At 45.9% G+C, this 23,568-nt stretch overlaps 1 protein-coding gene and 1 long non-coding RNA gene across 9 annotated transcripts in view; one reads left to right on the forward strand and one right to left on the reverse strand.

Annotated features, from left to right (window-relative positions):
• The window catches only part of CAB39 (calcium binding protein 39), an 86,802-nt gene extending 83,427 nt beyond the window's left edge, over positions 1–3,375 (reverse strand). Inside the window, exon 1 of the mRNA XM_030877037.2 lies at positions 3,023–3,375. The gene's annotated coding sequence lies outside the window, so the exon portion shown is untranslated. The remainder of the gene's footprint in view (positions 1–3,022) is intronic.
• LOC115863972 (uncharacterized) lies at positions 2,617–22,564 on the forward strand. Of its 8 annotated transcripts, none has more exons than XR_009564516.1 (6): positions 2,617–2,829; positions 3,560–3,727; positions 12,794–12,984; positions 13,430–18,048; positions 18,718–19,187; positions 21,159–22,564. It is a non-coding gene; the product is annotated as an uncharacterized lncRNA (long non-coding RNA). The 8 variants fall into 8 exon arrangements; XR_004043752.2 differs by having other exon boundaries at positions 13,430–17,176; positions 17,907–19,187; XR_009564512.1 differs by having other exon boundaries at positions 13,430–14,807; positions 16,992–19,187.
• Positions 22,565–23,568: the final 1,004 nt, after the last annotated feature.

Genomic DNA, 23,568 nt, shown 5'->3' on the forward strand with positions numbered 1-23,568 from the left:
CCCCTCTTGGAAAAAAGACGCTTGGTAAAATATGGCAGTAATTACAGAAATCTATAACCTACAAAAGTTGATCAAAAGAAAAATACATCAGTAAATATTCAAAAGTAATAAAGGATGCCTTGTGGTATACACATTTGCAAAATACAAATAAAGATTCAAATTAAACCATATTAGGACTTCCCTGGCGGTCCAGTGGTTAAGACTCTGTGCTTCCACTGTAGGGGGCATGGGTTCATTCGATCCCTGGTCGGGGAACTGAGATCCTGCATTCTCGGGGCGCAGCCAAAAAGATTAAAATAAATAAATAAAAATAAGACCAGATTATAAAACCAAGCCCCATACTTAAACTGGGCTTTCTCAGCTCTTCCTTTACAGTAACTTTATGAAAATTTATAGTCTAACTCAGCATCACACTTTAAATGCCATTAGAAAGAGAAACAGAGACCTCATTAATGCAGTTTAGACTGTAAAGCACAAGGGAAAAAACTGGTTTAAACAAGAACCTGCTAATGAACTAAAGTGATCTGCCTTGAAAAAAAAAAAGTCCCTTTTGTTACAGCAGCAAATTATTTCACAACAAATTCTATATTTTACTAAAGAAATACCGACAGAAAAATGAAATACACCTAGCCTGAATCTTTGTGATGTTATGATCAAAAAGTAGTTAACCTATATGGATGGCCTTAGTATAAAGACTATTTTTTAGGGGCGGGGGGAGATGGGGTGGAGTGGGAAGGGGAGGTGCATCACAGTGTATGGGAGATATTATACCAGCTATGAAAGTAACCTTTTTATAGTGCCTTTTAAAAAAAAGTACATCCACTCATATAGCAGAAATGTGTGATCTCTTCCATACCTGATGACAACACACATCCCAAGTAATAAAACCTTTCTTCATTCAACAAGCAATAGGATCCAAATCTTACAGAGAAGTTAAAAAATAGTCTTCAAACAAGAAGGCTTTAGAAAAATTTCCGTCCACAGCAACAGTTATTAAGCATGACTACTGCATTTTATCTGAGGTAAATAAGGCTATCTTGTCAGAAAAAATAATACACTTAAGAAGAAAGACTTCCCTTACACTTCAGTAAAACTATTTTTATATGAAGATATTCAATGACAAAAATGAAAAGCCTAAGAAAAGCTATATATGCATAGCTTATTTCATTATGTAAAAAAAAAAAACATAAAAAGACTGAAAAGGAAATATGCAAAAATGTTAATAGTAACATAAGTGGTGAGATTACATAAGATAATTTTTAAAAATTCTACAGTACTTCCTGCAAAAGTCTTTTTTTTTAACTGAAAAAAAGTTGGCATTCACTTGTCATATAAACAAACAACAAATAAGTCCTTACAAAACCAACACAGGTTCTAAGCTGCTTCCATAGACCATACTTCTAGACTTCGAATAAAGGTGCTAATTATTTGCTAGTAATCTGGAAAAAAGGAACAAAATAAAGCCAAAGACTTTCATTTCTGGCTCTCCTATAAGTATTTTCATAACTAAAAACTAATAAAGAAATTTTTACCTTTCTAAGAAAAGGTTCTATGTCCAACTTTCTATTAGTGACAATCTGATTTTTTAAAGCATCAGTTTAGACTGCTTTACACAAAAACCATCTCAAAGAACTAAGTTATGTTCAGTTCAGTAGTTCCAAAATGTAGACACCTAATACACAGTGCGAGAAGTTTTGATGCATTTTAGTGAACTGCACCAACAGAAACACCTCATTTTACACACACCTTTCCATTACTTCTTAAGAGCCTTATATCTAAAGAAGGTTTTTGCAAAAGGTCCTTTGCTTAGCCTGGACGTGGATTTATTTGAATATCCGGGAAGCTGTCAAAATCGATCTCAAACTGCATTATATTCAAGGCACAGAATGTCACCTCTTTACTGGGCCTCCTTCTCTCCTTTCTTTCACAAGAGCGCCCTTAATATCCCCTAGCTTACATTTCCGGGCCCATGAGTCACTGAGAAATCAGCTCTAAGTTTCCTTAAAATGCCACTCAAACGGCTCCTCTACAGCATTCAACGATCTGCCCCCCCAGCAACTCTTTGGCCTACCCCCAGTCCCCACTGTGGCCCTACGCAATAAACTGCACTATCTACTATTTCTAGACTATACCTTTTTACCTTTGTCCTCTAGCTTTGCGGTTCCTCCACATACCGTTCTCTTCTGCAACCCTCCCCTCTCCCAAATGCCGTCGGGCCTTCAAGACCCGCTTTGTACCGCCTCGCCCAAGAAGCCTTCCAGATTTCTGCTAGGCGGAAGTGATCGATCAGTCCGGTCTTCCCTGGGTAGCTTTCTAGCATTCTGTAGTTCTTTCACAGGACTTATCATCTCCTTCCCGGTATCGTGGTTATTTGTGTACTAGCCTTATGTCCTGCACCACAGCGTAAGCTCCTCGGGGGAGGGGACCGCGGGCCCGGGTTCCCCTTTGAATCCCTCTGGCGCGGACCGACCAGGGCGCCTGCACGCACTCAGCGCGCAGGCTGGTTCAACCGAACTCGGGAACGCTCCGACCGCACAATTCCTAACCAGAAATCGGTTAGGCATTTTCCCGAACTGAAGAACGCAGAGATGCTATCCGCCTCCTGATAACAGGAAGTTTACCAGGGACCAGAAGCGAGGTGGCCGGAGCCCTTGTGCAGTGGGAGTGACAGTTACCCGGGCCCGCACTCCCCTGTCCTCCCGGCTCCGGCCGCAGACGCCCCCACGCCGCCAGCCCCGCCACAGAACCGCGGAAAGCTGGCATGAGAGCACGGGGCCTCCGGAGACCCGGCCGCAGGCCCGTGGGCGCCGCGCCGGCGAGGACGAGAGGGTAAGGCTCCGCGAGGAGCCCGGGCCGGGCGGAGAGGGCAGGCCGGGCCGCTCCCGCCGACTCCCGGGCTGGGGCCGCCGCCGCCACCCGAGAAAATGGAGGCAGCCCCGGAGCCGGTGACGGGCCGGGGCAGGGAGGCGGAAGCCGGGCTGGCGTCCGCGCCTCGAAAAGGGTCGGGCTGGGGGTCACTCACGGGGCTGGGCCGGGCGGCTCCCTCTCCGCCTCCGCGTCGTCGCCGTCTCCGTCCTCGGCCGCCGCCGCCTCGGGCTGCTCGCTCGGTCCCCGCGGCGCGGCTTGGGCGCTCGGCCCCTCCGTTGTCTTCCGCCCGCTCCTGCTCCCGGTGACAGGATCCCGCGGCAGCAGCGGCGGCTGCGCGAGCGGACGGCGGCCCAGGGACTCCCGCGGCGGCCGCCGCACTGCTGCTCTCGCTCGCTTGCTCCGGCTGCGGCTCTGCTGCGGGGCCCCGCACAGCCTTCGCCCGGCTCCCGGAGTCTCAGTGTCTCCCAGGCCGCGCCGCTCCCCGCTCCCGGCCCGAGCCCGGCTTTGACGTGCGTCTGCGCAGCCGCCGAGGGCGCGACGTCGGGCGGTGCCGCAACGGCCCCTTCGGCCTCGGGCGCCCTCGGGCGGCCGGGCGGACTCGGGGCGTAGGAGTCCGCGCCGAGCCGCAGCGGGAGGGGGAGCAGACAAAAGCGGAAGCAGAGAACGGGAGTTCCTCTCCTTTCACCTGCAGCTTAGATGTTGGTGCTCAGCCCGGTCTCGTCATTCTAAGAACTCTAACCGAAGGAATCCTACGTCCACTGTCTGCGACCACTTCCTGAACTCTTAACAAAGCTCTATTTCTGCTAAAGGCTGGGGGCTGACTTGTGCAGACTCATTCCTTCCTACTTTCGAGGGACAGGTAACTCTCATTTTAGCATCCTCTGAGAGAGAGTGTAGAAAGTGATCGAATGACCCATATTAGTAGGATTCAAAAGCCTGGATTTAAATCTCAACTCCACCATTTAGTCGCTATGGGCTATTTCCTGTCCCTGTTCCTACGTTCCTTCACATACACTCACACAGAAGTATAATAGCATAGTACCATAGGCTTATGAGGTTGAACGAGATAATGCATCGCAAAGCTCTGACAACAGACTCTGGTACATAAAAATGCCATACATGTATATTTTCATTTCTTTCTGTTGCTTTGCTTTTAATTTGTAACTGAACAGCTATTTTTGAGTATCTGTTGTGTGCCAAGCACTATTCTAGGTGGTGGGGCACTGAACGAAACATTACCTGCTCCTGAGACAACAAATAAACCAACATATATATGATATCAGATGGTTTTTAGTACTATGGAGAAAAAGCACACAGGCTAAAGAGGCGAGGGAGTGCAGGGTATTGTTATTTCTAGCGCTCCCGCAGGGGGCAAGCTACTTGAAGAAAGAGCCTGCTGTGAGCTATGAGTATGGAAAAGCAGAAGGAACAGCAAGGACCAAGGCCCTGAGGTGGGGATGCCTTGGAGCCCAGCAAGGCAAGAGCCCTGAGGTGAGAGAGGAGAGATAAGAAGAGAGGGAGGCCATATAGACCAAAGTGAGGACTTTGGTTTTTACTCTGAATGAGAGTGGGAGATATTTGGAGGGTTTTGAGCAGAGAAAGGATGTGGTCTGACATTTCAAAAGAATTACTCTGGTTGTGGTGTGAAGCCCAGCCTGAAGGGCCTGAGAGTTTCATCCAGACCAGTTGGAAGGCTTTGGAAATAGTCCAGTGACAAGAAGACAGACTCAGCCCAGTGGAAGACTAAAGAAGTAGTCGTGTTCTAGACACATTTAAAAGGGGGAGCTGACATGACTTTGCTGAATTCTTTTTTTTTTTTAAGATAGATTTTATTCGTTTAAAAAATTTTTTTGTTTATTTATTTTTGGCTGCACTGGGTCTTCATTGCTGCGCACAGGCTTTCTCTAGTTGCGGCGAGCAGGGGCTACTCTTTGTTGTGGTGCATGGGCTTCTTATTGTGGTGGCTTTTGCTGCAGAGCACAGGCTCTAGGCACGTGGGCTTCAGTAGTTGTGGCACGTGGGCTCAGTAGTAGTGGCGCACGGGCTTAGTTGCTCCACAGCATGTGGAATCTTCCCAGACCAGGGTTTGAACCCGTGTCCCCTGCATTGGCAGGCAGATTCCTAACCACTGTGCCACCAGGGAAGCCTGATTTTACTGATTTCTAAGTTTTTGTGTGTGTGTTTCTTTGTCTTTTGTTTTCTCAAGCAACTGGAAGATACAATTTGGGGAAATGGGGAAGACTTAAACAGAAACAGATATGAAGGGAGGAACTTGGAAATACATTTGGGGGCATATTAAGTTGAGCTGCCTGTGAGACACCCAAGGAGGGAGCTTGATGTAGAAGTCTGGGGTTTGGGGAAGAGGTCTGCACTGGAGATAGAATTGGGGGAGTCCTCAGAGTAAGTAAAATCTCAATACAGTACTCAGGGAGATCCTTTAGGGAGAGAGGGTTAATAAAAGACAAGGCCAAGGGTGAGCCTGGGCCCCAACACTGAGAGGTCAGGGAGATGACAAGGAACCAGCAAAGGATGCTGAGAGGAGCCAGCGTGGCCGGAGGAGACCCAGGAGAGGTTCACATGCTGGAAGATCAGGGATGGAGGATGGATCCATGGCTCTGAATGTGGCTAATAGTTCAAGTAAGATTAGTAGTGGTGATTGGTCATTGGTGTCAGTGCCACAGAGGTAACTAGTGGCCTTGGGAAGAGCTGTTTCAGCAGAAGTGGGTGGGAAAGCCTGACAGGAGTGGTCTCTAGAAAGAATAAGACCTAGAAAGACCTCTGTAGAGAGAATTGGGCTCTAGAATGAGAGACCATGGGTGCAGACAATTTTTTCATGAAGCTTTGTTCTAAAGGAGAGCAGAAAAATGGGGCAGCAGCCAGAAGGGAGAGTGAAGTCAAAACAGATTTTTTGTTTTATTTCATTTTGTTTTGTTTTGAGGATGGGAGCTGTTAGAGCCAGCTTCCGTGTTGACAGGAATGATTCAGTAGTGAGGGAAAATTTGATGATGACTGGGGTGGGGCAGCATTTTGTGGAGAGTTATCCTTGAGTGAGCAAGTAGAGAAGGTTGCAGCGCACAGTGGCGGGTCTGGCCTTGGAGACCAGCAAGGCAAGCGTTCCCTCACAGTAACGGAGGACAGGCAGCCCCGGGGATGAGGTGGCAGAACGTGTGGACGTTTCCTTTGAGGGCTTCTCTTTTCTCAGGGAAATAGGAAGCAAGCAAGGTCATCAGCTTAGAGCGTGGACAAGGTGGAGGTGTTGGAAGCTGGAGGGGAGAGGGGAAGGTGTACAGACGGGCCAGTCAGCGGGATTAGTCTGTCTTTCAGAGGCCACAATTTGCTGGGATGGTGCCAGCGCAGGATGGTGGAGACTTGGATTCAGCCGGGGTTATTTTTGTTAGATAATTCCATGGAGAGAAAAAGGTGAAAGGAAGGCGAGAGTATATACAAGGAAGTAATAATAATAATTGCTGACTGTTGCCTCCGAGCTGGATAGGAAGGAATGAGGAAATGGGGGAGGAGGTGGGAGCCATGGGAGGGCAGAGACTCTGTGGAAGTGGCAGCAGGATCTAAGGAATGATGGGTGAAAGGATGGTGTAATCAGCACCGTAGGCCAAGTGAGCTGGAAAGGAGGAGGTGCTGGAAAGGAGGAGAGCCAGGTTGCTTACCATGAGACTATGGAAGAAGCAGTTTCCGGTAAATGTCAAGGCCTGGGACAGCTTCTCAAACTAATGTCCACGTGCATTACCAGGGGATCTTGATGAAATGCAGATATTGATTCCCTTGGTCGAGGATGGGGCCTGTGATTCGCCATTTCTAACAAGTTGGCGGTGGGATGGGGGAGGATTATTCTTATTCTGGTTATAGCCTTGATACCAAAACCTCAATAAATGCAACACACACACAAAGAAAACCAGTGACTCTTGCCAGTGAATATATATAATCTTGCCAGTGAATATATATATGAAAAACCTAAATAAAAAGTATGAAATATAAGTAAAATAATAACACATTACAAGTAAAGTTCATTCCAACCAAGGACAATTGATCTCAAACATATTAGAAGCTATTAGAAAAACTATAGCTGTCTAGGCTCAGAGAGAAATCAACTGATGACAAGCCCTGAGCAAGCTGGTTCCTGAGGCTGTCTCTGCTTCTCTCTAGTTACCAGGGAAGGGAGGCACCTCGCCCTCTTCAGTGAGCAGACTGCAAGTTTTATCTAATTTTGAAACTTTGTTCAATGAGGAGTTTACTCCCACTGCATTTTTTTTTTAAGAGTTTTCTTTTTAACGGCAGTCCCCCAAAAGGTGGGCTTTATTGTGCTGACATTCCACAAAAACAAGTAGGGACCCAATTTCCCACAGAATAAAAGAATGCACGGGGGTGGATAATCCCACATGCAAGGTTTGGATTCCTTTGATTTAAGGGTCAGAGCAGGATTCCAGATTAATCTTTTAACTGGGATAAGTCCACTGCAGCTGAGAATTATAGCAGCAAGATGGCAGAAGTTTCTGGAAAAAGGAGTTTGTAACAAATTCTGAAGCCAAAGTGAAAGAAGCAGCGTCATCTGAGCACTTGACCATCTGAGCACTTGAATTTGCCCTTGGGGAGATACCTTTTCAATCCTTCTACTGGACTCCAAGCCCTTTCTATTAATATAATATATATGTATTATATAATATACTCTATAATTTATAGTCTATGAGGCATGACCTGTTTCTTGGAAATTCCTTGACCTCTTCACCTTGAAGCCCTCTCTACAGGGGCCGCTCAGTCTCCCATGCTATGTCCACAGACCTCAGAGTCACACAGGAGGGTCATCATTCTCCTGGAGTCCGTATTGGTCCTGTGTTAATGCTTCCATCACGTTCATTTCCCTTCCTGTCTTCTGCTGAAGCTGGGCCATCGAAAAAGGCACCTCCCTACCTTAATCACACCACTCGCGAAAGGACTTTGAAGCCTGACTCACAGCTTCCCTCCCCACCCCACCCTGTGCCTGACTTCTCCAGGGCAACATAAGTGCCACTCATCTGATATGTTAGGTCATGGTTCCCTCATACTCTCTGCCCCAGTGACCTTCACTTCCACTCTACTCACCAACCACCTGGTTAGCGCCATCCTGGTCTCTGCAGTCACCAAGATTCTACCTTTGAAGCCTGAACTCTGTAACTCTCCTGTTTAACTGCTCTTTCCACCCATTCACCCTTCCCACACCCTCATACCCACAAAACCTGCTCTGAATCTCATTAAAACTTTGTTTATTCAACAAATACATATTGAGAGCACATAATTACTGGGCACAAGCCGTGGGAATGAGACATTGGGCCAATACATGGCCCCTGCATTCAGTGAGCCTGTGGTCCAGGAAAGGCACACAAAAAAACAGCAATTACAGAAGAGTGAGACTTGAAGTATAAATAAGATTTAGCCAGTTGAAAATGGGGGTAAATGCTCAAAGAAAATCATGTGAACAGCACCCAACGCAGGAAAGCACAGTGAACATACAGTATATACAGCTTAGAGCTTGCGGAGGCGAATTTTATTTTTTTAATTTGTTATTTTTTTTTTCCCCGACTTCTGAAGTATTATTGACATACAACATATGTAAGTTTAAGGTGTACACTATGGTGATTAGATACATGTATGTATTGCAAAAGGACTACCATAATAAGGTTAGTTCAAATCTTCACCCCCTCACATAATTATGATTTTGTGTGTATGTGTGTGGTGATAACATTTAAGATCTACTCTCTGCTAATTATAGTCACCACGCTGTACATTAGATATGTACATCTCTATGAGCATTACATATGTGATATATATACATTATATATATTATATTTACATTAGATATAGTATGAACATCTCTCCATTTCCCCCACCTGCAGCCCCTGGCAGCCATCATTCTACTCTCTATTTCTGTGAGTTCATCTTTTTTAGATTCTGCATATATAAATGAGAACATGCAGTATTTGTCTTTCTCCGCCTGACTTATTTCACTTAGGAGAATACCTGAATACCCTCCAGGTCCATCCATGTTGTCGCAACTGGCAGGAACGCGGAGGGAAATTGGCACTAGATAAGGCTGAAGGATAAACAAAGTTCTAATATTTGAAGATCCACATCACCCGTGTTAAGGAGACTGGATTTCAACATGAAGGCGATGGGGGTAGGTTGGGAGGAATGAACACTGAAACTTCAAGCCACGGAGTGACAAGCTCAGATCCGTGCTTTAGACTTATAAACGTCACTCTGATCCTGCACGCACTGTGGGTGGAAGAAGGCCAGAGTAGAGGTAGTGAGGCCAGTGGGAGGCTAGTTTCATTCTGGCAAGAGAAATGGGGCCTGAACTAGGGGGCATGGAAAAAAAAAAAATCTAGAAGGCAGTAATTGGTGATTTGAAGGCTATAGGTGGCAGGGGAGAATATAGAATATGGGATGAAAACCTGGCTTTTGACATAGGCAACTGGTTGGATAATAGGGCTAATTCATTAGATGGATGCCATCTAGGAGAAGTCAAAAGATAGGAGGAAAACCAGGAGAGCATAATGTCCCACAGACACATTTCCAGAGAAAGAATAGTCAGCAGGCTAGTGCTACAGTAGGATCAAGTGGTACAAAGTTGGAAGTTATCGGTTGGATGTGGCAACAGGAGGATTTTGGTGACCTTGGAGAGAGCCGTACCAGTGGAGTGATGGGTGAAGAGGCACTCGTATGGCAGTGGGTTTAAGGTGTGAACAGGAGCTATGGAGAGGGAAAATATGAGTAGAGGTTGCACTTTCAAGACAGAGAAGTGGAGAGGAAGGCGTGGTCAAGAGAGGGTCTGGGAGACAGCGGAGACTTGAGTACGGAGACTTGAGTACGTTTAAGTGCTTGTGGGAAGGAACAGTTAAAGAAGTTGAAGATACAAGAAAGAGAAGGGAATCACAGATGCCTGGAGGTCCCTAAGGAGGGAGGAGATTTCATGGGAGCATAGGAGAAGGACGAGGGCTCCCACTGTGTAATAGCAAAGACAGAAGAGGGTGGAGGTCCAGGAAGATGGTGGCTCAGTAAAATCAGGGGAATGTTTCCGGGAGTTGAGGTATGCAGGATGTGTTTTGTTAAGAAAAAAAAAAAGAGTAATTTTGTCCTAAAGTAAACGGACTGGTTGTTCCATAATGAGAAAGAGGAACGTGTAGGTTACAACCTGAATGGATATAGAAAGGTACAGAAGGTCTAGAAAAGGGGATTTTATTTGTGAAAGCTGGCTAAGTTTTGGTGGATTTTTTTAATGGATTTATTTATAAGATTTTTTAAAAAGAGTTTTAGTATCAAATATATGGACACAAAACTAGAATTTGTTTTTCTCTCCGTTAAAATGAGAAAATTATTGGTCTGCCCTTCGTGAGAGGTTTGGTAGACTGACCAATGGCCCCCTAAAGGCGGCTATGGCCCAATCTCTGGAACCTGTGAATATGTCACCTTACATGGTGAAAGGAACTTTGCAAAGGTGATTAAGTTAAGGACCTTGAGATGGGGAGATTATTCTGGACATCTGGGGGGCCCAGTGTAATCACAAGGGTCCTTATAGGAGGGAGGCAGGAGGGTCAGAATAAGAAAAAGGTGATATGACAACAGACACTGAAAGAGATTGAAAGCTAGTTCACTGCTGGCTTTGAAGATTGGGGAAGGGGCCGTGAGCCAGGAATGAAAAGGGCCTGTAGATGCTGGACAAAGCAGGGAAATGGATGCTCTCCTGAAGCTTCCAGAAGGAACCAGCTTTGCTGACATCTTAACTTTAACCCAGTGAGACTGATTTTGGACTTCCGATCTCTAGAACTATAAGATAATAAATCTGTGTTGTTTTAAGCTCCCAAATTTGTTAGAGCAGCAACCAGAAATGAATATGAAGCTGTAAAAGGTTATTCTGTACCTTCTGTGTGGTTTGCCAAGGTAACAAAGATTCTGTTTTGCCAGAATAACTTTTTATGGTTTATGCTGACTTTACTATGTCCCTGATTCTTTAAGAGAACAAAGTTTTCTTACTTAGGAAAGAGCTAAGATTCTTTACAATCACGTTACCTCCTATGCTTATTTTTAAAATCCTTTCTTGTCACTTTAAGTAAGTACCAAGTATTATTTCTCAGGAACTCATGATCCTACCGTATTCAGATGTTCAAATATCCTGACAACTTTTGATGTTTTGTCTTACCCCAAATTGATCCTAAATAATACCTTTTGCACCCAAGACTGTCTTTAAGATTTCCCAAAGGAAAAAACACAAAGGATTTGTTCTCTCATTGTAAAAAGAGAAAAGGCAGGAAATAATTGGGTTTATTTGATGGTTACTACTGATGAGTTGCATAGGAAGAGTTGTTAAATCAGAAGAGATGCTGCTTAGCATGTCCCAGGGTAATAAATCAGTTTGGTAAATTGTAATTAAATTCGGATTTCAGGAACTATATGCTCTGGGGAAAATTCCTAGAGCGTTGTCAATGCTCTCATTGGCCCTGTTGTTTCTTGGTGCTGCTGTACCTGATAGTACAGTCATCCCTCAGTATCCACAAGGATCTGGTTCTAGGATCTCCCACAGATACCAAAATCTGTGGATACTCAAGTCTTATAGAAAACTGCAAAGTATTTGCATATAACCTACTCACATCCTCCCGTATTCCTTAGATTACTTATAATACCTAACACAATGTAAATGTTATGCAAATACAATGTAAATGCTATTTGAATAGTTGCCAGTGTGCTGCAAGTTCAAGTTTGCTTTTTTGGAACTTTCTGGAATTTTTTTTTTCCAGAATATTTTCTGTTCTCGGCTGCTGGAATCCACAGATGTAGAACCCATGGACACAGGACCAACTGTAGACAACCACAGGAGGTGTTGTCAGGCATAATTTAGCTATTTCCTAAAATGGTAACTCAGCCATAGCTTCTTTAATTTGAATTTAACTACTACAGTGGCAGTTTTCAACTGGAAACTAATATCCTTTACTATGGGCTTATATTAATATGCAGAGGTTTAGGACCAATTCCAGATTTACAGAGTCTCTTTACTTGATATTCTTTATATATTCTTAGTGTATATTATGTCAGGATTACTATATGTTATATCTGAAGATATTTTTCCTCTGAAGATTATGTTCCTCCATTTTTATAAATTAGATATAATGTCTACTCTTCTTTGAAAATAGAGTTACTCGTTATGTTAACAGATATTTTACCTAAAACATTTTCTGGATTGACTTTATTATTTTGGTTTCTGTGCTGTAGAAACAACCAAATTTCCTTGTCAGTTGTATTATTCTTGTTATGAACTCCCAGCCTATCTTTCACTTTTGAAAATGTCAGTAACAGGTTAACCACAGCCATCTTATTTTGTCATCTAAAGGTAGTTTTTTGGGTTTCTCTGATGCTTCCCTGAAAGACTAGAGTGCTTGTCTTTGACAAAGAAGCGCTGTCTCAGAGTCCTGTGGAAAAGGACTGTGCTAGGCACTTTGGGGTACAGGCTTCTGGTGGCCTTATTTAGACAACTGTGAGACCATACCAGTGGGCTGAGTCAGAATTTCTAGAATTCTAGCTGAGACACAGATGAATTCATGAGAATACAAAACCAAAATCCAGGGGAACAAGAATTAGTTACCTAGGACCGAATGAATGAATGAGGGGTGATGGTGGGTTTTGTTTGGAATATTGTTGGTGTTGTTTTAATGTTCTGTTTTCTAGGTATATAAGGAACTCCATTCTCTTTTCCTAAAGCTATCTATAACTCATAATAATTCAGTAGACTATGCTTTGCTAACCAGAAACAAACCATGTGTAAATATCTTATGCTCCCTCCTTGATGGTTCCAAAATTCAGAAAGTCTTGTGAGTATTCTTAATTTCATGGCAATATAATTATTTGCATAGGTTCAATAAGAATCTGTCTTCCTTTTTAACAGGACAAAATTGGAAGCACTGGTTATGAACCCAAGGCTTTGCCTGGAATATCATATTTGAGAATGATGTTCATTTGATCAGAAATGACCTGACACTTTTAAGGAACTAAGGTTGATTTTAAGGAGCCAATGGTTACAAAGCCTTCTTGGGAAAACTGACCTGGTACTTGTTTGCCAAGTTCCCAGCCTTACAGGTGAGTAAGGAAGGTCACTTCCTGGCAGGCCCATGAGCCTTAGGATAATTGGGCAACCTTGAGAAGAGAGGAATTTGCTCAAATTTATGAGCACTGCAGGTGAATTTGATGGCAAATCCTAGGCTTGGCTTCCTAGCCTGGAGAGGCTTTCAACAGTCCAATCTGAGGTACCTTATTAGAACTTCCAGCAAACGAACGTAAGCAGGCCTATGTGGAAGATCGCCATTCTGGAGGTACCTATGTAAATAGGCCAAATCTACTGACACCAGCCTTATTTTGTGATCAAGAAAAATCTTTCTTTGAGGTTATCTTTGTCAAAAGAGGGGTATCAAAAAAGAGAAAATTTGTGTTTCAGTTATAGCACACCCTTCCAGGTTATCAGACTCTCACCCTGTTTGTTGCCTTTGAGGTTTTTTTCTTATTTGCAATTCTTTGTACATTGCAGGTAGCTGATGACTGTGCAGACTCTGTCTTGTCTGATGAGATTTCACTGACCTCCTTCCCCCACCCCTCATGGAAAAACCAGTTTTGGTACCTTCCTTTAAGTTGGACTGGATCTGTTGCCTTGTCAAAATTGTCGATCCTTACCACATTTTCAAGTCTTTCAGTTTTCTTCAATATCTGACTACAATCTTCCAAACTAACTTTTCAAATTTTTCTCCCTCCTGCCTGACTCAGCATTACCAAGAACTAAAACCTGGCTGCCTGGATCCCTATCAGCACTTCAGGTTGCCGTGCAGCTGGCCTTTCCCCCCAGGATCTGAAGAAGCTCTGCAAGCTGTAGCCTAGTGGCCTGGCAGCAACCTTTAAGGACCCAGCTCCACAGCAGACCATGCGCAGGCTGGAATTCCCCCTGGACAAGCTGCTGCTGGACCACTAAGGAAGGCCAACAAAATACTTGGATCACACGTGCCCGTGAATGAAAGGTAGCCAAGACGACGCACAACATCACCAAGAGTATGGCCATCTTAGCTTTGAGAAACTCAAGGAGTGGTGCTGCATGATTTTCCTCCTCTAGAATCCCCTGGACTGGTGAATTCTCAAGGTTCAACGCCTGGCTCTTTACCTTAATACAATTCTTATACTATTATGTCTCTATTTCAGGCATCCCTCTTTTAAGATATCTGATCTTCAGGACCATAAAACAACTGACCTCTGCCCCACCTCTCAACAGATGCGCCACCAGTTTTAGAAGAACAACACCAGCGAGAACGCTGGAGAGACTGTTTCTTAGGCCCTGCTTCCTGCCCCTTGGGAGACTTATGCTTGCCTCTGAGTTGTTCAGTGACAAAAGATAGTCATCTGGAACGGGGAGGCGGGACTGACATTACTGAGCGTTACCTGAGCTCTATGCAACTTCAGCAGTGATGCTTGAGAAATCCCCCCTACCCCTCTGTGCCTTGGAAAGGACAAACCAGCTAACCACAAAGGACCACACTGCCCTCAGAGTTTCCAAGGGAAGTCTCAACTCCATCCTTTCTCATGACTCCTGTAAGATTCCAAGATGGCTCCCTTGTTTACCTGCCTCTCTAAAACCCCTGGTCCCCTTCCTTTTCTTTGAGACGTTCCTCATCAGTGGATGTTCTCCTTATTGCAATCACCTGAATCAATCATCTTCTTAATTATCAGGTGAATTTTTTCTGTCACAGCTCCAGTGAGGACCTCCCTTTGATGGCAGCCGGCACGTTGCCCCCGACTGCCCGGCTGGAATAACAACCAACTGTGCCCTGATACTCTGTTCAGCCCTCCTGAGGACAACCACCCTTTCGACAGCTCAGGACATGAGTAAACAGAGAAGGACAGCATGGCCCTAGTTGCCTCAGGTAGTGTTGGAGTTACGGAAGGAAGCTCTCACGTCCTATGTTGAATGGGACAGCAAGGAATCAGTGTGAGATACTTCTGAGATGGGGGTAAACACACCCAGGGATGTCTTTAACATCAGCTGGACAGGGGCCGGGCAGGGCGCAGGCTGAGGCAGAGCTGGACCGCAGCAGGTGCTGCTCACGGGGGAGCTGTCGGACTGACCATTATGAAGCGAAGGGTGAATCTGAAAGTCAGAAATGCCAGAGGCAGCCCTAAAAGCTGGGAGGAGGGGAGATCCCAAAGAGGGAAAGTCCAGGGGAAAGACTGGCCAGGAAGTAAAAGGTGTACAGGCCTTTAGCCAACCCTGACCCCGTCTGATTCCTCTTCCTGGAGGAGAGCGAGGGCAGGCAGGGAAGGCTCCACTGGGCAGAACATGTACCCTCAGGGGTCTCTGATGGCAGCATGTGACAGGATTCACCACCTCTGCAACTTCACAGGAAGTTGAATCGGAAAGAGGCCTTCCAGATTTCAGCAAGGGCATGATGCTGAGAAGGGCGAGGAGACCAGATGATGTCTCCATTCTGGAACTGTCTCTCTTGTAGCCTGAGAGATCTAGACATCCGTGGTGTTTTTTTTTTTTAATGTATCAGATATGATTCCCCTTGGTGAAGCAAGCATGTCTGGGGCGAGGTCCTAGGGGACAATGATAGCCAGGAAGCTCGTGAGAATCCTCAGGGCCCTTGGGTATTCTCTGTGCTGTCCCCAGGCCTAGCACAGTGCCTGGGACTGAGGAGCCATTTTAAGAAGCTTAAGAATCTGTACTTACAGTACAAAATTGTGTCCTGGGTCATAAAAAACTGACAAAGTTAGAAAGCTCGTTAGAGGCAGGATGAGGGCATGGGTCATGCTGACTATGTGACATGCAGCCAGGAGTCATATTAAACATGTTTATTCACCAGAACTACACTATTTCTACAAGTATATACTAAGCAGAATGGATTCTGGCTAAAAATCATCTCTGTGTATAGCAATGGTAGGACCTCTCTGGGCTCTGGCTCACTTATTATTTGAATAAAACCAGGGGACAGAGAGGTGGATTGACACTCATTGGGCTTTGAACTGTGCTTCCAGAACTGGGGTACAAACTCAGGCCACTAGGTAGTCGGTGGATTAGAATCTAACCTTGACCAATAGGGCTGTGATGGCTGGAAATGGGCTCTGGTCCAGGAGATCATGTGCATTGTCTTGGTGACATCATCCGTAACACCAGCAGTTCGAGAGGCCACAACCATTACAGAGTCCAGTTTTTCAGGGGCCTCTGGCATCCAAGGGGAATAGGGAGCCTTTAGAGTCTTCTTGGCCCTTGCCTGGACCTGAGTATATTCTGCCAGAAACCTCACATCTGGATGTGTCTGGGTTTCTGTCCTGGCAGAAGTACAGGCCTGTGTGCTGGCTCTTCCCCAGGGAACATGCTGAAGGGGTCATAATGGCAGAGCAAGCCTCCCCTGTCCTCTGTCCTCTGGAAGTCCCTACCCAATGGTACAGGACCTTGTCCAGGGGCTGCTGAATGCAACACTGGCCTGTTGCTGGTATCTGGTCATGCTGGAGGTTCTAGGAGTGCTAAGCTATAATTTATTTAGAATGGAGCACCTTCCTTGAGTTAGACTGGCCTCTGCCAGCTCCTGTTATTTGGGCTCATATGATAAGGTTTAGCTGAGAGGTTGCCTAGGCTAGCTGTTTGAAAACCCCATCTTTGAAAGTTAAGTGCCCACTCTAAGTGACCAGGGCTGAGTTTTCCTGTCTCTGAGAGCTGTTTCCAGACGCTGTCGTTAGCCTTTGAGGCCCAGTATGTCAGATTCTGTTAAGTTCATCTCTCCAAGCCTTAAAACCTCTTTTAATGTTATCTGTGTCCTGAGAGTTGGTTTCTCACAGAACTAGATTCTTTGAAAAATTGGCAACAGAGCAAAAGTTTTCTAGCAACATGGTGGCCCCGTATATACGTTTGGGAGGCTTCCAAGCCAGGCGGACATGGGTGGGCTGAGTTAGAATAGGCTTGGATGAGGGCAGATAAGATCGTGATTTGGGGAGGATTTTTTGCTAGTTTGGGGGTCCAAAGAATATTCCTTTTATTCTGAGGAAGTCTGTTGACAGGATGGTAATGAAAAAGTGAGGGTTTTTTTGGTTTGTTTTTTTGCGGTACGCAGGCCTCTCACTGTTGTGGCCTCTCCCGTTGCGGAGCACAGACTCCGGATGCGCAGGCTCAGCGGCCATGGCTCACAGGCCCAGCCGCTCCACGGCATGTGGGATCTTCCCGGACCGGGGCACGAACCTGTGTCCCCTGTATCGGCAGGTGGACTCTCAACCACTGTGCCACCAGGGAAGCCCAAAAGTGAGTTTTTGAATACCTATGGCAACCAGAGAAGTATTATTCCTGATGTATAAGAGTTTAGCCCCTTGAATGCAGAAACCTAGTCAAGTCAACCTTAAGTATTTTGCATATACATTTTGGGGGAGGGGACACTGGCCCACACGTAGTGTAAAGACAGGGTCCAGGAAATAACTGTGGGTCAGAACATCAGTCAAGTAGGGCTTTGCCCCTGACCAGGAGGTCTTGGAGGACTACACCTGTGAGTCCTCAGAACCCACCTGGTGTGGTTCAGGCCTCAGAGTATCACCGAAGACCTGGACTGATCCCCGCACGTCCAGAAGACCTTCTCTGCTGGCCCACAGGCCCACATCTGAACTGTTTGTCCTCAGAATGTCCAGCTTAATGGATGGACTGGTTCCTCCAAATTGACTTCATGAATTGAAAATGATTGGAAGTGAGTCTCTTACTGTGACCACCTTGGTAGCCACCATACAGGGTCTGGGCCTGGTGAGAAAAAATAGAGGCAGGGGTTTGAGGGCTCAAAGTACTTCCATGGGATTTGTATGAATATGCAACCTAGTTATATCCTAGTTTCCCTTCCAGACTGATGTCTCCTGTCTTGGTGGACCCAGCCCCATTCAGGGCTGTCCTGTTTTAGCTGGAGCTCCCAGTTTTTCTTCTTTACAATGACATCAGTCCTTGCTGGGTGTGGTCAAGGATTTGCTAACTCCCCATTGTAAGTTTCTTCTAGGTTGTCCTGGACGGAAGACCTGAGCTTCAAAAGATGAATATACTCTTCAAACTCTGCGTCTTGTATAATCTGGTTGAAGGACACCTACCTAGGAGAGTGCTGGTTGCAGGAACTGGACGAGGCTCTATGTTCAAGTATCCAAGTGAGACTGAGACCAACGGTTTCCAGTTGGGTGGCGCCAGGAGCAGTGGGGCGTCCAATACGGGTTACAGACAGCAGCTGAGGAGCTTGTAGGTGTGCTCTCGGTGGCAGAGGGGAAGCCCAGTACAGGGACTCATCTGTGCTATCTGTCTATAGTGGTGTGAACCAGAGTTTAGAAGTCTCTTTGACACCCTGTAATTTGTCATGAAAAAGATCATAGTTACCTATGAAAGGTAGCCAGATCCTTTCTGTCCTTGATTTTAGGGTGAAGAGTTGGATCTTGATTTCTGTAAATGACATCTTTCTTGGGGGCTGGGAGGGGATAGTTGGGAAAGAGCATCTATTAAGTTGAGGAAAGTGCATGATTCCCTTGGGTGGTTTGTCCATTTGGCTGGTGGGAGTGTGTGTGTGTGTGTGTGTGTGTGTGTGTGTGTGTGTGTGTGGTGCATACAGGTGAGTGAGTGTATGTGAGAGTGAACATGAATGTGTATAAATGTGAGGGAGGTATAGCAGGAGGTGGCCTGTAACACTTACACAGGAAGCTGACTGACCCACCCCAGGCAGTGCATGCTGGGCTGGTCAGAAAGGCAAGAAGATGTTCAGTTGTATTAACCTGTTGTCTTTTACCCATTTCTTTCCCTACCTCTCCAAAATGGGTTGAGTTTGGCAGGTAGGACAAGCCTCAATACAGGTATACCCGACCTCATACTGAAGAGTGACCAATGACCTCTGCCAGAAGAAGGATCCAGGGGTCAAAGCCTTCCAGGGACTAGAATGGAGACACCAAGCCCTCACTCAAGCATCAGCCTGGGCTGGAATCTGGCCTTCCCAAGATCCTGTGACGGTGGAAGAGAGCTCAGGGAAGTTGCCGGCTACTGTGGTTTAGTCCCACTGATTCCAGAAAGAATTGTTCAGACCTAGAATGAAGAAGACTCTCTCCAGTCCAGGCATGGTCTGAGTGACAACGCACCATGGTACATGCCCAGATTGGTGCAGCTAGATGCAGCTGATGGACTTGGCACCCGGCCTCCACTTGCCATCAGGGCCTCCAAGAAGGAGCTGCAATATCTCCGGCTATTTTAGGAGTGATACAGAAGATGTTATTTGTATTGCCACGGCGTCTGAGGAACGGTACATAAGGTACGTTAAGTGTCCTGGAGATGGCCCAGAGCAAATTCATCAAACTGAAACTTGATTTCTTCCAGGCTGAGGATCTGTGTGTATAGTCTCGGTGTGGCTTCTGCAAACCCCAGTGCATCCAGCCATACCAATTCCATATTCACAGCACACTCTACTAGCCACTCCCAGGATCATGCAAGTAAATTTCCAGTCATTTGTGGAACCAGCCAGGGATAGGGACAGACTATGCCGTAGACAAGTTTCATATGAAAAGAGATAAAAATTATTTTCAAAATATATAAAGTATCAACACTGTAACATCTTCATTAAAAGTGTTTGTAGGGCTTCCCTGGTGGCGCAGTGGTTGGGAGTCCGCCTGCCGGTGCAGGGGACACGGGTTCGTGCCCTGGTCCGGGAGGATCCCACGTGCTGCGGAGCGGCTGGGCCCGTGGGCCGTGGCTGCTGAGGCTGCGCATCCGGAGCCTGTGCTCCGCAACGGGAGAGGCCACAGCAGTGAGAGGCCCGCGTACCGCAACAACAACAACAACAACAACACAACAACAACAAAAAGTGTTTGTAATCTCTTTGTAGATCTAAGTTGATCCAAGTGTTCAGTAGCCCAGGCCTCTTTTACAGTGATTACATCGCAAACCACGTCAGAGCACAGGCCAGATTATGGGTAGAGGAGGTACCGCTAAAAACATAAAATCCCATCAAGTTCACCAATAATCATTACATGCTCTCATTCAAATTACCAAGCAAATAAGCTCTAACACTATGGAATGTTTTAAATTAAAATTACATTAAAACAGCCCAATTTCTATCTCACTGTTTCAAATGTAAGTTCCATCACTGACTGTTTTAACAAAAATGATCTCTAAAGAAAAGTCATCTTGATTAAATTAAAGGACAAATTGCATCATAGAAAGTATTTCTAAGCATGTTGCTATTTGCCAAGCTATCTTATGATAAAAAACTCAGTTCTGCATTTTTGTATGATCTATATTTTCTAAATATAAACCTGTTATACAACTTTATACTTTCCTTGAGTGGAATTGGGCACACTTACACAATTGTATGCTGAATTATAAACAAAACTGAGCATTTTCACATTTGCTCTATTCAGCCATAAAGGTAACATAACAGTTGGCAATTCTACCATTAAAGTAATTCATTAATAATTCCCTTCTCCTAAGATAATGAATGTCCTGAGTCACTACTTACACAAGTTTCTCTATAAGCTTATTTATCTTGATTTTTTTTTTCTTTCTTTTGCGGTACGCGGGCCTCTCACTGTTGTGGCCTCTCCCGTTGCGGAGCACAGGCTCCGGACGCGCAGGCTCAGCGGCCATGGCTCACGGGCCCAGCCGCTCCGCGGCATGTGGGATCTTCCCGGACCGGGTCACGAACCCGTGTCCCCTGCGTCGGCAGGCGGACTCCCAACCACTGCGCCACCAGGGTAGCCCCTATCTTGATGTTTTAATGTCTTTCCCTGATTCTTATAATTGGGACCTGTAAAACCATAAACATTTGACATCCTGCAGAACTTTTCCAGATCAGTGCAGATCAAACCCTGATTTTACTTTAAATATTACCCTGCTCCATTAAGCAATGAAATCCTTTCCTAAAAGCCATTTCAAAAAGCACACTAAACATTCAAATCTTAAAGTCAAATACAAATACCCAGATACTCACACACTAACAAAATTTTAACAAAACTGATACAATTCATACTGAACCAATCATCTGGGTGTGGGCTGAATGAGGGCAGAGGGAGCTGGGTTCTACCGGGGGTAAATGCAGGCGTTCCTTCCAGATCTACTGCCGTGTACCTAACAGTGTTCCTTCATTTCTTTAAAGATTGATAGGGAGCTTTGCAACAAACAACGGTCTCTCTCTTCCGGTTAAAAAGAAGAAAGGAAAGAAAAAGTCTTAGATTTTCAACTTCCAACTTTACAGTAACCAAAGCTTATGGCTTCTCAACTCTTCCAGGTCTGGCGGAGCTTAGCCTCTGGTTCTCTAAGGCTCAGGAAGATTTGTTCTGCATGTTCTTCTTTGCTCCTTGCTGAGTCATTCGTGAGACTCGATCACTTCATCTGAGCTCATTTGCCTTTCCCAGGCTTGGAACCGGCATCACTCACATTTCAGTTGCCACTGTAAAGTTCCAAGGAGACGATCGATTATTACTTCACTTTTAATTTCTCCTCCTGTTAATCCCTCTCTGTTTTCTACCCCTGCCCCCCCCACAGCCCCGCACCCGTCTTCTAGTCTGTATTCCAGTCCTGCCTACACATCAGAGCACTTCCCCCAACAAGCCGTGCAAGGGCACCTCCTAAGGCCCGTAATGACAGTTGTGCAGAGTCTGAGGGTAGGAATCAAACAATTCACAAAGACTTTAAGACTGTTTTTTAAAATCTTGAAGGGATAGTATTAAAATCGCAAATTTTTTGGAAACTACTCTGCACAGGTCCTGTGCCAGAGGCTTCACCTATGTGATTGCTGATCCTAAAGCAAAAGGGAAATGCTGCACTTCATCAAATCAAATGCTACTCTGTGTAACATTAAGGACAAAGAAACCCCAACAACACCTTGTCAGCTGTGTTGTAACCTGACACTGATTGCAGATTGCATCCTAATTTCAGAGATGTTAAAATGTGAAGGGAAAAAAAAGTGCATCTTAGACTTGATGGTGAGGAGTTGTACAGAGAAAACTGACGCTCAGAGAGGCTGGGTAATGTGGCCAGAGCCACAGAGCTAATCAGAGGCAGAGCTGGCTTTAGACTGTGCCAGAGTCCATTGCCTCTCCAGACGTTTGAAGCCTTTTTCTCCTGACTGGTTTCCTTTTCCTTGCCTGCCTGTGTCTCAGGAACCAGTCCCTAAGCCATCTGTCCTGGATAAAAGAGCCTCTGCTTTCAGACAACTGACAGAGCTAAAGCAAGTGTCCTTTTGAGACTGCATCCCCTCCTCACGGTGCCTAATTATAGAGACTGCCCATTCTGCTGTCGCTAGGTTATTTTTGGCAGGGGGAGGTGGGAGGGGAAGGAGTGATGGCCATGCAGGCTTCCCCTTCTCCCCCGGCTACTGGCTTCTTTATCTCTTACCCTGAGACAGCAGCGGAGGGGCCATGGCCCTTGCCAAGTGGATTAATAAAAGCTGATTTAGGGGGCTAGAAGCTGCTGGGGAAATCTACCCACCCCTCTCCTTATCAGGTCTTCTCGCCCTACTCCATCAAAATGTGCTGCCCCTCTGATCCCAAACTCAACGTCACCCCTTAGACTTCAAAGTTTTGTTTCCCTCCGAACTGATGTCCTGTGTCTCCCGAGATGAACTCCCACCTGCCGAGGCCACTTCCCACTTACTTGTTTATTCATTGGATGATTTAATAAATATTTAGTGAGCACCCACTACACAGTACTCTGAAAATGAGTGATAAGCGAGCAGCACACGCACAGTTCCTGCCCTCTTGGGGTTCACAGCCTAATGCGGGAGACGGTTGTCATCAAAGAAGCTTGTAAATTACTGGAGAATGACAAGTGTGATAAAAGTTTCTCAGGAAGCGCTGCAGCTGAGCTAGCACTGCCCCGGTATCCTGTGTGCTCCCCTGCATTTCCCAACACCCCCGCTCTTGCAGTTTCAGTTGGGCCCAAGTGATTAATTCTGGCCAAGGACCATGAGTGGACATGATGTGTATCACCTCCAGGGAAGGACTAAGAGCTGGGGTGCATCTCCTTCAACTCTCTTTGTTCTGTTTTGATGACCGTGGGCACCAGGTAGATGGTGGAGCTACAGGGTTAAGGGGTCTACCCAACCCACACTGAACATTACATTTAGGGGAAATAAGCCTCTATTGTGCTTGTCCACTGAGACCTTGGTTTGACCCCGTAGCTAGTGGTAATTGCCTTCACAGAATCACATGTTCCTGTGAGGGAAAACAGGGAGACAACTGACCAGGCAAAGGGCCGGGAAAGGCATCCTTAGGAAAGTGACATTTAGGTCAGGGTCCAAAGGAAGAGTGGGAATTAACTTAGAGAACACTGTGTGTGTGTTGGGGGGAGCATTCCAGACAAACTCACAGCCTGTGCAAAGGCCCTGCATACATTTCAGTCCTTATCTTCCTGGGTCACTTTGTTGATGTGACATGGTGACCACACTCTCATTTTTCAGACTTCTCACTTCCTTGGCTTCCAAGACAGCCTCTCGCCTGGCTCCTCCTAGTCAATCAACCAATTCTTCCAAGACTCTTTTTTTTTTTTTTTTTTGCGGTACGCGGGCCTCTCACTGCTGTGGCCTCTTCCGTTGTGGAGCACAGGCTCCGGACGCGCAGGCTCAGCGGCCATGGCTCACGGGCCCAGCCGCTCCACGGCATGTGGGATCTTCCCGGACCAGGGCACGAACCCGCGTC

This window comes from Globicephala melas, chromosome 7 (genome assembly GCF_963455315.2).
Source record: "Globicephala melas chromosome 7, mGloMel1.2, whole genome shotgun sequence".
Lineage (NCBI taxonomy): Eukaryota > Metazoa > Chordata > Mammalia > Artiodactyla > Delphinidae > Globicephala > Globicephala melas.